Source organism: Zalophus californianus, chromosome 5 (assembly GCF_009762305.2).
Source record: "Zalophus californianus isolate mZalCal1 chromosome 5, mZalCal1.pri.v2, whole genome shotgun sequence".
In the NCBI taxonomy this organism is placed as follows: Eukaryota; Metazoa; Chordata; class Mammalia; order Carnivora; family Otariidae; genus Zalophus; species Zalophus californianus.
In genome coordinates, this window is record NC_045599.1 from 45,477,930 (window position 1) to 45,494,715 (window position 16,786).

A 16,786-nucleotide genomic window follows, 5' to 3' on the forward strand; every position below is an offset into this window, starting at 1 on the left:
ACATTATTCATGAACAAAATCACAATAATAAACAGTATAAAAATAAAGTAGTAAGAAGGAACATCAGGGTTATAAAATAATCATCAAGTTTTTAAATTTTCCAATTCTTTGTTGGGATACTGTTAAACTAACACATAAAAGTTACATCCATCAAATATTTTTTTTCCATCAAATATTTAAAAAAAAAAAAAACTTCCAGTTGCTTATATGGAAAAAGCCAAACTGAGGAGTTGGCCATGATTTTAGGTTTTATGAAAATCAGGTGAGAAAGCATAGGTAAATCCATCTCCAGAATTTATCAACACAAACCTATACCCTAGGAGACGAAAGGCCACTGCTGACTCACAAACATCCCAGTAACTAACTGGCCCCCCTGTGAAACCAGGGACTCCCCTTTCCTCCACTGATCCCAGCTGACACCCCCTTGCAATTCATTCCAATTGTCAATTTCCCATCTCCTGTAAGAAGAGAAGCTAGGCTACTGATCCCCTCCTCCCTTAAATTCATCACCTCCCAAAACAATGGCCTAGTCTCTGGCAGTGGAGGAGGCACCATCAAGAGCTTGAATGAGGGAAGCCCCTGCTGCACAATACTGGACAAAGTAGCAGGATGGACAGTTGCTTAGTCCAAAGCTTGAAGAGTCACATGATACGATGAGGCTCCTGACACCCCCACCCCTGGAGCCTGGAATGCATTTTACCAGAGCAAGAAAAAAAACCACTGTGGGGACTGGTTAGGCTGACAATACCATTAGATTTTAACTACAACTAAAATACATAATGAATTGAATATATTCTGTAAGCTGATCTTGTGATTTAGCCATCCTTCACAGCAGTGCTTCTTGGGGTAGTGGGGAGGGAGGCAAGGAGCAAAACATTGTTCCAAGCAATATACGTTGAAAAGTTTAGAACAAAATCTGTCATTTTGATGTATCAGATGAAAGTAGAAAAATTAGTTTCTGCCTCTCAAAATATATAAAAACTGGTACTCCCAATTCCCCCACCTGCTCTATGTTTTCTAATTATACATTATCACCTCCCAATATACTATGGAACTTACTTTTTTGTCATCTACCATGGTCTCCCCTCTACCTCCTGAAATGTAAGCTCCACGTGGGCAGAGATTCTTGTCAGTTTTGTTTATTGATATACCTCCAACAGCTAAAAGAGCACCTGGTAGAGCACAGGAGCTTTATAAATATTTTCTTTGTGAATGTATGAGTGAATGAATGAATGAAGGAACGACAAAGACCTATCCCTTGCTAGGAACAGAGCCAGAATATCCAGCTTCGGTCCCAGTTCCCACTGCTTGGATAAGTCACTTAACCTTCATGAATCCCCATTCATCCCCCAGTAAATTGTTGTGGACAGTTGTAAAACCTAATCATTGTACCGTGATGGGGGCCCATGGACTATAAAGGGAAGCCTAGGTGAACTGAAAGTTTTCAGAGCATTGACGTTGGCTTCTGCTGCTACTACCATTACTACTACTGGGCCAAAGCATTAAAATACCAGGGTAGAAAATGTGACGCAAATCAGATGCAACTCTGCCTAGATTTTCTTTAAAAGCCAGTTAAGAAATGTATTGTACAGGGGCGCCTGGGTGGCTCAGTCGTTAAGCACCTGCCTTCGGCTCCGGTCATGGTCCCGGGGTCCTGGGATCGAGCCCCGCATCGGGCTCCCTGCTCCACAGGGAGCCTGCTTCTCCCTCTCCCCCTAGTGTCCGTTCTCCCTCTGTCTCTACTCCTGCTTGTGTTCTCTCTGTCTCTCTCTCTCTCTCAAATGAATAAATAAAATCTTAAAAAAAAAAAAAAAGAAATGTATTGAACAGTAGTACACAGATGTGAATTTGGCTCTGGGCCTCTATAATGAGAGAATAAGTAAAATTCCATAATGTCCCAACATAGCTGTATGACTGAGTAACAAATCATCTAAGAATGCCCTCCTCAAGCCTAACTGCCTCAAACGTTGCATAACCATATTACATAGGCTGGAAAAAATATATAAACATATGTAAACTCATCCACATCTACAAGTTCATGATGCATAATTCAGAAAGACCCTCATGATGACTCTTTGGGTCACTGGGAAAAAAATCTCATGTCCACATTATTATTAGGCACAAAGAATAATGTCTAGTAATGTTAGAAGGTCCCGTAACAACTTTTATTAAATTTTTCTTGACTTTTTAGCAGAAAGAATGTGAATGCCTTTGTTGCCATTAATGAGAGAATAATCTATCACAACATTTGACAGCCATTTGATAGTTGGCCCCTTGTTTAACTAAAGATTATAGAAGTCTTTGCTAGAACTGCCTATTAATGTATAATGTACAATGCTACTGTCTTAAAGCCTAGGTGAAAGTTGTTCTTTAGGCAAAAGGCCTACATTTTAATAGCATTTCATCTGATATAGCTATAACTGACATAGCAACTGTGTGGCTGAACACAGGATTTCAAGGATGAACTACAACAACTGACCTGCTTTCATTTCTTACTCCAATCAAATAATTCAAGTAAATAAAAAGTTCATTTAAATAGGTTAAAAGTTTGTACTCCAATCAAATAATTCAAATAGATAAAAAGATAAAAGGAGTTATCCAATGTCCATAAAATGCAAGAATTAGGAGTAGGGACTCACCTGACATGAAAGCAAGATTTGTTGCAAAGCTATAGTTCAATGCTACCTTAAGAACACACAAAAGACCAACAGGACAAAGCTGAAAGTCTAGAAAGAGGCCTAAGTATGCATGGGAACCCAATGTATCACAGAAATGTCATCACAAATCAGTGAGGAAAGAATGGTCTGTTCCAAAGAGGTGTTTGGAATAATCTGATAGCTGTATGGCAAGAAAAAAATGAAATGACAGTGTCTTGCCTTATTAAAAATACAGGAAATTCTGACTCTAACCAAGATGGAAGAGCAAGGACCAGACTAACCCTGCCCCACAAACAACTAGAAAACTGGACAAATTTTATGCAATAACTGTTTCTATACATGAGGCAATAAAGCAGTATCACAGTCCCTGAGAAAAGGGAACAAAACTAACAAGCTGTTACAATTTCCCCCACATTCTGCCTAGCGTCACATTCCAAACATGGATCAGGGACAAGATCTCAAGTAGAGGGAAGAGACAGACTGGAGTTCCTGGAGGCCTGGTTGGCTGGACCTTGTAAAGCAGAGTTCCATCTGCAGGGAGCTAAACAGGAAAAGGGTTCCATAAAGCTGCAGAGAAATTCCCTGAGACTCTGATGAATACCGAAATGCACACACGATTAAGACGAAGCTCTATGAGGTCATACAACAAACAACCTGTGAGCTTTGAGCTCAACGGTTCCCAGGGCTCACAAAACAGACAATCCTGCTGATGACAGAAGGCATTCCATAGAAAGCCCAGCAGGGTTAGGCTTCAACAGCAGGACCAAACTCCCCTTCAGGAAAGGTTAGCCTAGTCAGGCCCTAAAAATAGCTTTAAAAAATAAGACGCAAATGAATCAAATTCAGTTACATTAACTGCCTAACAGAACAAAGCTCACCATCTTCAAAGGAAGACAACAAAATTCAGACACTCAACAATGAAAAAAATTTTGTTCAATCAAAATTACTAGACAAGCCAAGAAGCAGAAAAATGTGACCCATCAGGAGAAAAACAATCAGTAGAAAATCATAAAAAGAGCCCCAGAAATGAGAGAGAGGAAGGATTTAGAGAAAAGTATGTTCCAAACGGTATTCTATGTTCTCCTATTTTAAAAAATATATGAATACAGGAAGGAGAGAAATGGAAGATATAAGAGAGAACCAAATGGAACTTCTAGAGATGAAAAATATTAATCCTCAAAAGAAACACTCACTAGGATGGAACCACAGCACACTAACACTTCAAAAGAGAACAAAGAAGACTTAAAGAAACAGTAGAATGAACTAGCCAAAACAGAAGCAAAGAAGACAAAAAGTAGGAGAAAGAAATGAAAATAGCTGCAACAACCTGAGGGAAAGTATCATGATCTAAAATGTGTGTCATTAGAAAAGTGGAAGGAGTCACAGAAAAGATAATTGAAGAAATAATGGCTAAAAACTTCCCAAATTTGGTGTAAAGAAAGGAAAGAAATTCACTGAATCAAAGGGCAATAAACACAGAAACCTCTTAGATGCGTATTATAATTAAATTCCTAAAAATCAGTGATAAGGAAATTCTCAAAAGCAGTCTGAGGAAAAAAGATACATTATAAACAGAGGAACAAAAATAAGTAATGATCACAGACTTTTCATCAGAAACAATTCGAGCCAGAAGACATCTTCAAATATTCAAGCCAGAAGACATCTTCAAAGTGCTGAAAGAAGAAAATCGTTAACTTAGAATTCTATATCCATTGAAAATACTTTTCAGAACTAAGTCTGAACAAAGACTTTTCAGAATCCCCTCCTCCACCAAAAAAACCTGAGAGAATCTGCTGCCAAGAGACCTATACCACAAAAAATGTCAAAGGACATTTTTCAAGCAGAAAGAAAGTGATACCAGATGGAAACCTGGATCTGCATAAAAGAATGAAGATTATCAGAAAAGCTTATATATGAATAAATAAAACTTATTTTTATTCCTTATTTTCTTTAAAACAAAATCACCTGTCTAAAGAAAAAATAACATACAGTATGGTTTATAAGAGATGCTATAAAATACATGTTAGACAAAAATGTATGACAGCAATATCACAAAGGGCAGGAGAGAGAATATAAAAAGATATTATGGTAAGGTGGTAACATTATATGTGAAGCAATATAATATTTAAATGTAGGCAAAGATTTCTTGAGACAAAAAAGCGCAAACCATAAAAGAAAATGATAAAATGACTTCATTAAAATGAAAAGCTTCTGCTTTTTCAAAGACATTGTTAAAAAAGGAAAAAAAAACACAATCTGGGAGAAAATATTTATAACACATAATCTAACAAAGAACTTACATGCTGAATATGCAAATAACTCTTACAACTCAATAATAAGAGAACAAACAAGCCAATAAAAACCAGAATATTTCAACAGACACTTCACAAAAGAAGATACAGAAGCCATTGGGCAAACAAAAACAGGCTTAACATTACTAGCCATCAGAAAAATGCAGCTAAAAACTACCAAAATATACCCCACATACCCACTAGGTGAGCTAAAACAAAAGACTGACAGTGTCAAATGTTAACAAGGATGTAGAACTACTGAAACTCTCATGCATCACTGATGGGAATGTAAAATGACACAACTATTGTGAAAAACAGCTTGTCGGTTTCATAATGAAAGTCAACATACACTTATCATGTGACTCAACAATTCCACTCCTAGCTATTTACACAAAAGAAGTTAAGATGTATGTTCATAGAGCCTTATTCATAGTAGCTCAAGACTGGATACAATCCACATGTTCCTCAACAAGTGGATAATTTTGGTTTGTACTATATCTGTGCAATAGAATACTCAGCAAAACAATGTAACAACTACCTGTACCTGCAACATGAATGAAATCTCAAAAATACTGTGTTGAGCAAAAGAAGCCAGATAGAAAGTACATACTGTATAATTCCACTTGTATGAAACTCTTAAAAAGAAAACCTAATCTGGGGCCTCTGGGTGGCTCAGATGGTTGAGCGTCTGCCTTTGGCTCAGGTCATGATCCCAGGGTCTGGGGACTGAGTCCCGCATGGGGGGGTCCCTGCTCAGTGGGGAGCCTGCTTCTCCCTCTCCTTCTCCTGCTCCCCCTGCTTGTGCTCTCTCACTCTCTCTGTCAAATAAATAAATAAAATCTTTTTTTTTAAATGTTAAAAAAAAAAAGAAAACCTAATCTATAGGATAGAAAGATTCTATTTCTGGTTGTCTGGTGCCAGTGCTGGGGTTGGGTACTGACTAAAAGAGCACAAGAGAAACTGCAGGAGTGGAAAAAAAGAGAGAGAAGCTTCAGGAGTAATGGAAATGGTCTGTTATCTTAACTGTAACATTAATTACACTAATATACATTCATCAAAACTCACTGAACTATACTTAAAATGGGTGCATATTTTCACCAGGGTGGCTCAGTAGGTTAAGCTTCTGACTCTGGGTTTTGGCTCAGGTCGTGATCTCAGGGTCATGAGATCGGGCCTGGATATCGGACTCCATGCTGAGTGTAGAGCCTGCATGAGACTCTCTCTCTCCCTCTCCCTTTGCCCCTCCCCCCAGCCCCTGCCCTCCCCGGCTCATGCGTACATGTGTGCTCACGCTCTGTCTCCAAAAAAAAAATGGGTGCATGTTAATTTTGTCATGTATGTTAATTATATTTTAATACTGTCAATTTTAAAATAAATGTCAAGAGAATGTAGAGACCTAAACATGAAAAAAGCAAAACTTAAAAATCTTAGAATTACAGAATCTCTTTGTGAAAGATTTCTTAAAGACACACAAGTAAATTAATTTGACCAAAATAAAACATAAAAGTTTTTTACCTTTTGATTAAAACCAAAAGAGAAGCCACAGACTATGAAATTATATTTGTAAGACACAAGGTATAAAGAATTAGTATCTAAAATAGATTTTTAGAATGACCAAAAAAAAAAATGAATAAAGGACAGAAAAAGTATTTCACCCAAGAAGAAACCCACATGACAAATAAACAGCAGTAAGATTACTTTTCACACACATCAGACTGCAAAAATTAAAAAGCCCCAGCATTGTTTTTGACCTTGTGACATGGAGCAACAGCCAATTCAGCCCCGTGTTTGGGGACTTTGGGGGTGTTGCTAGAGCTGCTGATGCTGCTACCGTGTCTGATCATTTGCATTTGTCAGACGTGGATAACATAAACACGGATTTCTACCAGACATGTCAAAGCATCGATTTTCCAGCCAACTCAAGCATACACTCCGACACATTGGCCATTCTATGGAAACAACTTTAAGGATGAGCCACCTTTATTAGAAGAATTAGGTATCAATTTTGACCATATCTGGCAAAAACCACAAACAGTGTTATATCCATTAAAGGACCAGGTGGCAACATCATGCATGAGACTGATGTGGCAGGACCAGTGGTTTTTTGCCTTGCCTTTGGAGCCACATTGTTACTGGCTGCAAAATCCAGTTTGGCTTTGTATGTGGGATCAGTGCAAGTGGATGTCTAGGAATGTTTTGTCTACTAAACTTAATGAGTATTGACAGGTGTTTCATTTGGTTGTGTGGCAAGTGTCCTTGGATACTGTCTTCTTCCATGATCCTACTTTCCAGCTTTGCAGTGGTATTTTCTTTGTAAGGAATGGTAGGAATCATTTTCACTGCTGGAATTATTGGATGGTATAGTTTTTCTGCATCCAAAATTTTTATTTCTGCATCAGCGATGGAAAGGACAGCAACTTCTAGTAGCATATCCTTATGCTTTGTTATATAGTCTTTGCCCTAATTTCCATTTTTTTTAACTAAATCTACCTAGCATGTGAACATCATTGGTCCAAAAAGGGCTCTGAACTCTTAAATTGGACCAGCGAACCACTGCAGCGCAACCCTCACGAGGATCTAACATTTGGCTATCAGAGCAATGGAAGTAAACATGTATCTTTTGTTTATTTTTATAGAAATTTTGAATACTATGTTGGATCTACCTGCAGCATGACTAGCTTTAGGTGTTTGTGCTTATACAAATAAGAAGTGCTATTTCTTTCCTGTTCCTGCAGCCTTTGAAAAACAAGTTATTTCCTTGCAAATTATATTAAGATGTTTTTGATAGATTTTTATCAATTGTGGGAAACTAACCACAGAGTTGATAATCTTTCTTAAAAACAACCCAGTCAGGAGCACCTAGTGGTGCAGTCAGTTAAGCGATCTGACTCTTGGTGTCAGCTCAGGTACTGATCTTAGAGTTGTAGGATGGAACCCCATGTTTGGCTCCACACTCAGCACAGAGTCTGCTCGGGATTCTCTCTCCCTCTCCCTCTGCCCCTCCTACTAACACTCTCTCTCTTAGTCTCTAAAATAAATAATCTTAAAAAAAAAAAAATCAACCTAATCCCAGTTACGAAGACACAAGGCTATTGTAGAGATAGTTTTCCAGGGGTGCCTTGAGTGGCTCAGTCGTTAAGCATCTGCCTTCAGCTCAGGTCATGATCCCAGGGTCCTGCTTCTCCCTCTCACACTCCCCCTGCTTGTGTTCCCTCTCTCTCTGTCTCTCTCTGTGTCAAATAAATAAATAAAATCTTTTTAAAAAAAAGTCATAAAAAAAAGAAAAAAGGAAATAGTTTTCCAAGGGATTAGGAAAGAAAAATTGCCTATATTCTCAAGTTGATGCACTTGAAGCAAAAAAGTGATTCCAATGTAGAGTCTTATGAGTTTGAACTTCAAAAATTTGACATTCCTTTAAATTATCTCATGGGAATTTTGCTAAAATTCAATGATACAAGAAGTTCACAACCTACTTTATTGTAGACAGGAAATGTGAAACCCTGCTGAGATTAGCATAAACTAAACTAAACCATAGTGACCTAGACTGGCCACACTAATGTTTATAGGTGGATCTCCAGGTTTCCTAGGAAAAAGAAAATCACTAACCTTTTTCGAGAAAAATATTTAAAATGTCACAATTTCAGTACTGCAGTTACCAATGTAAAGTGCATTTGATGCTTGGTAATTAAAATTTTTCCCAATTAAAAAAAAGTTAAAAGCCTAATGAAACCAAGTATTGGTAAAAAAAAAAAAAAATGATCAAACAGAAATATACTTCTAATGCATGTGTAAAAATTGTTGCAACCACTCTGGAAAGCAATTTGTTTGAACTAGTAAAGATGTAAATACCAAAAAGCCTAACAGTTCAGCTTCTAGATATAGAGAAGACATGGATGTCTTGCAACAATGTAAATAATATATGTTAAATTAAGGTAGTGGGCACATGGATGTCTGTTATATTACTCTCCACGCTTTCAATTTAACCAGGATCCCCTTCCCAAATAGTACTTTTGGTGAAAGCTTAGAAATTAAAATGCAGGGATACTCATTTCATGCTGTTGGAGGAGTCTTTCTATCTACAAACAATATTTCCAATAACAATGAACACATCAAACACTAAATCTTGGCTTCTATATATCACTCTCTACTCAAAGGAACCAAGAATCCTTGAGGAAATGCCTGATTCCAGGTCTGGAGAAAGAAAGAACAAGAGCTTTTCCTGCCAGAAAGTAAGAAAGTGCTCCAAGAATGATGGGGATGGGGTTAAAAAGAAAAATACATGAGCTAGTTTTTAGAGGCATCCACCATGATTCTAATTACATGTATGTTAGACTACTTAATATTGTCCTATATGTCACTGGGGCCGTGTTGGATGTGTGTTGTTTTACTGTGTTTTTTTTTTCTGGACTTTTTTCTCCCTGTGCTTTCTTTAGGCTAGCTTTGTATTGCTGTATATTCAAGTTCACTGATCTTTTCTTCTGCAGTGTCTAATCTGTTCCTAACCCCATTCAGTAGAATTTCCATTTGTGATATCGTACTTTTTTAACTCCTAAAGTCCAATTTGGTTCTTTTTCTTTGTTTTTTTTTTTGTGTTATGAGATTATCTTTTTTTAAGTGTATAATTCAGCAATTTTTAGTATATTCAGTTATGCTCATCACCACTATCTAATTCCAGAATATTTCTGTCACTTCAAAAAGAAATCCCCATACAAATTAGCAGTCACTCCCCATTTTCTCTTCCCCTCAGCCCATGGAAAACACTAATCACTGTCAGAGATTTGCCTGTTCTGAACATTTCATATAAATGGAAGCATACATTTTGTGTCTGGCTTCTTTCACTTAGAATAATGTTTTCAAGGTTCAACCATGTTATAGTATGTTACAGCACTTCATTCCTTTTGATAGTTGCAAAACATTCCATTGTATGGACATACTACCTTTTTTTCATTCATCATTTGATGGACATTTTTGTTACTTCCACTTTTGGTTATTATGAATAATGTTGCTATGAACACTTAGTTGCTGGTGACATATGTTGTCAACTGATATATACCTAAGAGTGGACATACTAACTCAGATGGCAACTGAAGTTTAACATTTTTAAAAAATGCCAAACTATTCAATAAAATGTCTGTGCCAAAGTAGTTAAGACTTGCCCCAGGAATACAGCTGGGATTCACATCTATGTGCTCTTCTTCCTTTACGCACATAAATATTAACACATAATTACCACCTCCCTTTCAATAAACTTTTTGATTTTAATTTAGTATCAAAATTGAATGGTCAGCAATTATCAATTGTTAATTAAAACATTACACTCTTGAATTAATACCATACTCCATATCCTTTATTAACACTCACAGACATATTTTTCTTGGCTACTATATAAGTCCTAAATAAAAAAGTTTTAATTTTGCATTATGTTTAAAAAGTTTATCTGGCAGCCACCTAGCATCATTGTGTTATATCATAAGTAATCTAACTGGCAAAATCTTCTGGAACCTGGGGAAAGAGCCTTAAAGCCCTAGTAGTCATTAAGTAAACCTATATTTTAAAAAAAGACATTGAACCTAGGAAACAAAGCAGACATAAACTAATAGCATTTCTCAACCACATCAAAGTTACAACTTGTACTCACAAAAATAGTAATTGGTAGAAAATTAGGAAACTGGCAGGGGAATACTTTAAAAATATTTTTGAATGTTTAAAAAGGCAATAGCATAAAAAGTCATAGTCCTAGAATTCCCTTAGTAATAGAAACATAGATACTATAGACAAGGGGAAGAATTTGGTCCCAAAAACATTTAACTGTGCCTCTGTTTATCACATCATTATACATGCTAAATAAAAATAGAATAGATTAAAAATAAATAAATATAAAATATAAAAATAAATAAAAATAAAATCTTTGTTTGTACAATGTAGCGATTTGCAGCACTTCCATGCCATCAATCTTGATAGCAGCAAATAGTTCTACTACATGTAAAAGCATATGAATTTCACAAAATACTCTAAAAACTTGAGTACAAGATCTTCCACTACAGAAAAGAATTTTAAAAGTTTGATAGTGGTTTTGGAGTTTATCTTTCCACCATTAAAAATTAGAACTGATAAAAAAATTAGGATAACAGCAGCTAACATTTATAATAATAAAACTAATTTCTATGATGAAGAATAATAAGTTAACATTTATTAATAAGCATTTTATTATGTACTGAACAGTGTTCTTTTTTTTAAATTTTTTTATTTATTTGACAGAGAGAGAGACACAGCGAGAGAGGGAACACAAGCAGGGAGAGTGGGAGAGGGAGAAGCAGGCTTCCCGTGGAGCAGGGAGCCCGATGCGGGGCTCGATCCCAGGACCCTGAGATAATGACCTGAGCCGAAGGCAGACGCTTAACAACTGAGCTACCCAGGCGCCCCTGAACAGTGTCCTAAACCCCAAATATTGTCTCACTTAATCCTTACAACTCTGGAAGGGAGATAACTATCATTATTCCCATTTATAGAAAAAGAAAATGAGGCTTACAGAGATGAAATCACTTACCCAAGTCACACAGCTACTTAGTGGCAGAGTGCGACGTGAGCCCGCACACACTAGGGGCCTGCACATCTAAATACCACGCTGTATGACCTGCTTTGTCCACGTGCCAGTTATTTCCTAAGGATAAATTCCTACAAGAAGAAAGCTTGGCTCAAAGAATATGCACAAATATTGCACATGCAGATAGTGGATTAAATACCACTATGCATTCTTCAACTGGGGACGAGGATTAGACAGTATAAAGAATAGAGAATTTCTCAATATAGTGAAATCTGAAACTAGCTCTTTTATACCAAAGAGGGCCCATAAAACCATTTCCTTGAGAGTTCAAAATGAAAGCCAGGTAATAATCACTCCTCATTTCTCTCTCATGAAGTAAAAATACAATGTAGTGTATCCCTGAAGAAACTTCCAAACTACTTTAAAATGCTAAGTCCACCACACAAAGGAATGAAAAACTGAATGTAACTCTAAAAAATATGATCCATAGGTAAAAAAGTTTTTTTTTATCTAAGTGTAAAGGACAAACCATGTGGAGTATATGCATTTTTCACAATGAACTACGATTATTAGTAATATTTGAGCAATATTACACTTTCTGAGAGATCTTCTCATTCATTAAATCCTCATAATCATCATACTATGTAGTTAGACATGAAATTTAGAGCAGGGTTTTTTCAAAAACTTTTTACGACAACTAAAATTAAAAACATATGTTACATCACAATATATGTGCAAACACATATGTATTTAACTAAAACAAAAAAATGTATAAAAATACCTACTCTTACTATACACAATGTACTCTGATATTTGTACACTATTGGTTTAATGCTGTTCTCAGACATAGAATTCACATTCAACACACAATTTCTGAAACAGTGGCTCACAAACTACTGAGTTTGAACCGAGGCTCTTACAGAACAAACATCCAGGAACACACAGCCAAAGCCAGACAGAAATTCTGGTCTGAGCACAGCAGACAGATCCGGAATGAAGGTAAGGAGTGAAAATCCTTAGCACATGGGTGATCCATGAAGTGGTATGAATATGATCAAAGGGAAGGTGTATGGGGAAAAGGCTGAGGTTTGATATGCTTTAATACTTCAGTCCTTGGCATCCAGTGCCAAGGATGCTATTTTTCAATCTGTTCAAATGTCAAAGCAGGACTCACTTCTAGATCTGCTTTTGAATCTTGGCGTGCTACATAATGCTTTCCTCAGTTCAAACACATGTAGGAATATTTAGATTCTCAAAAATAGTTTAACCTGACTTCTCTGTTTCTGTTTCCCAACTTCTTTCTCATTGCTGACCATTACCTAATCTTTTTTTTCTTTCAATAAAAGCTTACTGACAAAAGCACCTTACAGAACTCAGGAAAAATGATTGTGAGAGAACTTAACTTTAAATTACGCATGACAACAAAGAAGGACTCTTTGGGCGCCTGAGTGGCTCAGACAGTGAAGTGTCTGCCTTCGGCTCAGGTCATGATCCCAGGGTCTTGGAATCAAGCCCCACACTGAGCCCCACATTGGGCTCCCTGCTCAGCAGGGAGCCTGCTTCTCTCTCCCACTCCCCCTGCCTGTGCTCTCCCTCTCTCTCTCTCTGTCAGATAAATAAATAAAATCTTTAAAAAAAATAAAAAGTAAATTACACATGACAGTCTACTGTTGAACTCAAACACATGTTCAACAAGTACCTTTGGATTCTTCAAGATCATAAACTATTACTGATTTTAAAGAGCTTCTTGTGCTTTTTTTAGATTCATGGGGGGGGTATAGGTTTTAAGAACTTCTAAAGGACATCAGCATTCTCTCCTCATTTTATAACCAACGAGTTTCAATGTGGTAACTATTTTATTCTTTCAATTATTTCATTTTGCTCAACAAAAGATAATAGAATAACTTTCCATCTTTCGTTATTTCTATACTCTCAATATCATCATAAAAATACTGAGTCTTCCATTTCGAGAAAATGACAAGGACATTCTGTAGCCCAGAGGTAACTTGTTTCTTGCATTTCAGAATGATATACTAGTGCTTATCCCAATTACAGATTATAAAGATCTATCACAAGTAGTTTCACATTAAAAAAAAAATCTTGCTATCATTTGAGAGAAGATATGGTCAGATAGCAACATATGATTATCCTATCTTAATTTATACATTATTCCAATTTTTTATATTTTTTGAAACAAAAGAATGAAACTTAGTAGGAAAATAAGTGTAACCCATTGTTTAAGTTTCCTGTTTTCATATCTAGAAGCATGACAGGCATTACTGCCATTTTTCAATGAGAAAACCAAGGCTTAGAAAGGCCCTGTTTATTGACACTGAAGTCAACAAACCAAGTTACTGGAGTTTGGTGATGTTTCCATTGGTGACACAAGAATAAAATAATGAAAACACAATAAACAATCCACCAAATAACTTACATAATCCACCTGTGAGACTTTTTTCCATCAGGGAAACACACCATTATTTAGCTGGATTGATGGAGGATAATGAATAAATAATCAAATACTCAAAGAAACCCGACTATTCCTTATGATACAAGTAAACACAATTAAAATATTGTTCTATATTATTAGATATTAGGTGACACCTCAGCCATGAAGACCACATGGCAGGTTCAGAGTTGTCAGTGCCTTGTGGAACTCCTACCTTTGTCACTGTCGTTCCCATTCTCCAGTGGTTACATCAGATTTCTATTCTCAAATCAACCCAAACACAAATTTTTATCTTTGCAAAGTAGACCTGATGTTTCCACTAACATATGCAATGTTATCAACAAGCTATCCCTTGTGGGAGCTTCAAATAAGAAGTGAAATATGAAGACTTTGAGAGAGCCCAGATTTCCCTGAAAGGTCAGTGAGACCATGTCTGTTCAGCCAGAGAATAAGAGACTCAAGAAGGTTCACTGTAGTTTTCGAGCAATCAAAGGAATTAAAAAAAAAAAAAGTTTCTTTTTTTTTAAATTTATTTGTTTATTTATTTATTTGACAGAGAGAGAGACAGCGAGAGAGGGAACACAAGCAGGGGGAGTGGGAGAGGGAGAAGCAGTCCTCCAGCAGAGCAGGGAGGCCAACGCGGGGCTCGATCCCAGGACCCCGGGATCATGACCTGAGCCGAAGGCAGACACCTAACGACTGAGCCACACTGAAAAGAGGTATAAAAAGGAAAAGGTTTATACTAAGGCAAAAGAATTCAGACTACAGAGCAATTGGCAAGGACTCCCTGCCTAAAGAAAGACATAGCAAGAGGAACTTTCTCCAGAGGCTTTGAAGGAAAAGGCCAACAAGTCGCCTTTGTGAATTGCTTAAAAGTAGGCACAGATTCACCCACGTACAAGATGATGTCCTTTCCTACACGAAGAGTCCCAAAGAGCTATAGCATTTTTATGACTTCTTTTGCTTTCATGCTGAGAAAGTCTTTCACCCACCCAACATCAGATAAATATCAACTGTATTTTAGATTTGCATTTTTTACATTTAATTCTCTAATTCAGCTGAAATTTATCCTGATGAACAGTATGAGAAAGGTCTTGATTTTTTTCCCAAAAGTTTTTTCAGTTATCGTACTGATTACTAGTATATTTATAAATAGCTTAGGTATTTTGGTATAGCCAAGGAATATCTAGGCATTTCCCTAAATATCCATCATTAAGGAGTACCTAACCCCACTTTACTCCGACAATCTTGATATAACAGTAATCATTTTATTTGGAGGTGATTCAACATCCTTATCTTGGCCCATCTACATCTTCAAAAGCTCCAGCCATATACCCCGGGCTCTGAGAGCAGAGAGCACCACCAGCAAGAACTCTGGACTAACATGGGCAAGAGCCCTCTGTCTGGACAAGCACTCTGAAAAAAGAACTGCTTTCCCTTAAGAACTACCGTGGGAGGAGGACCCTGAGATAACTTGAAGAACATAAGAGCAAGAGGTAATAAGGCAAAGATGGCACAAGGCTCCAAGAAGTCATTAGAAAAAAGAACCAAAGAATGGAAAGTCTACCCTTATAGATGTTTCCAGGTTAAAAAACCTAGAAGATCTCAACTATTTAGTTGGATAATCCAGTGTACAATCAACCTAGTGAATTTCAATGGCATTTTCTAAACTTCACATTTAGGAAATAGGGAGCAGCAAAGAGCTACTCAGTTTCCCAGCCGCCTAGCAAATAAACCAGGAGCCAGAAGCTCAGCTGCCTGAAGGAGCAGACAAAAGGACTAAATGAGCAAAGGGAGTCCTGTGAACTGGGCATGAGAGTCTGAGAAGCAGTGGGAAGCATCGGAGAGGTTACAAATTGGGGTTCACGTCTCTGGAACACTTGCTCCTTCTAGTGGTGGATCTAGCTACCGAGACGCAGCAGAGTCTGTGCCTAGGAAAATTCAAGCCCAGAACTGCCAGATGGGCCAGTTTTTCTCTTCACAGAGTCACAAATTCTTATGTGAGTTTCCTGTTTCTCAAGTTTGTCAATTAATTAAATTTTCTTTTTAAAACACAGAGGTCAAACCAGATGTATCTATCAGTGATATTTGGCCCAGAGTTCACTAGCATGGGAACTCAGATTATAACATCATACAACCCACAAGTCACCAAACAGTCCAAACACCATCCCCTGCCCTTCTGTGCTTCCTTTGTGTCTCCCTTTTTCCTTGATATGACAAATTATGGCAAGCTACACAGCTCACTGGGTTCTAGGGTACATGTGGATTGTGAGTGAAAGATGGCAGACCACCTCATTCACCCCATTTAAGAGTCAGCCAAATTCTCGTCTTAATAAGAAACTGCCATTTTGGGAATGAAGACGAGTCACCATACAGTCATGTTGTTAGGTCAGACTGCTGACCCAAATTAAATCATTCTTTTTTTCTATTGTCAGTGAAGAATAAGTTCAAAAATATATTTTTTTCTTTAAGAACTCTCAGATGTTTTGCTTCACTACCAGTGACTAATGGCTCTCAAGGTCACAGGTTTTGCATCAGGCTGGCTTATCTCATTCTATAAGTAAAGGAATAAACCTCAAAAAATTCATTAATTAAACAGAAAATCATTTCCACTGAAAATGCTGTAGAATTTTTAGCTTCTACACAAAATAGACTGATTATCTACTTATACTCGATAAGTATATCGAGTGGCATCCTACTGCAATCCAAGTAAGTCAAAAGGTTTTAAGAACTGAGTCAACCCCATGGAGATTCAACCTATGTGTCTGTCTTGTACATATCTATATATATTACCTTTTACCACAGACTTTAACAGGATTGCTATACTAGATGCTTTTTGTTAATC

General features: G+C 37.0%; 1 protein-coding gene and 1 pseudogene across 1 annotated transcript in view; one reads left to right on the top strand and one right to left on the bottom strand.

Moving 5' to 3' along the window:
* The window catches only part of DEPDC1B (DEP domain containing 1B), an 84,635-nt gene that overhangs the window by 14,833 nt on the left and 53,016 nt on the right, over nucleotides 1-16,786 (bottom strand). The gene's annotated exons all lie outside the window — the stretch shown is intronic.
* LOC113929192 lies at nucleotides 237-7,428 on the top strand (annotated as a pseudogene).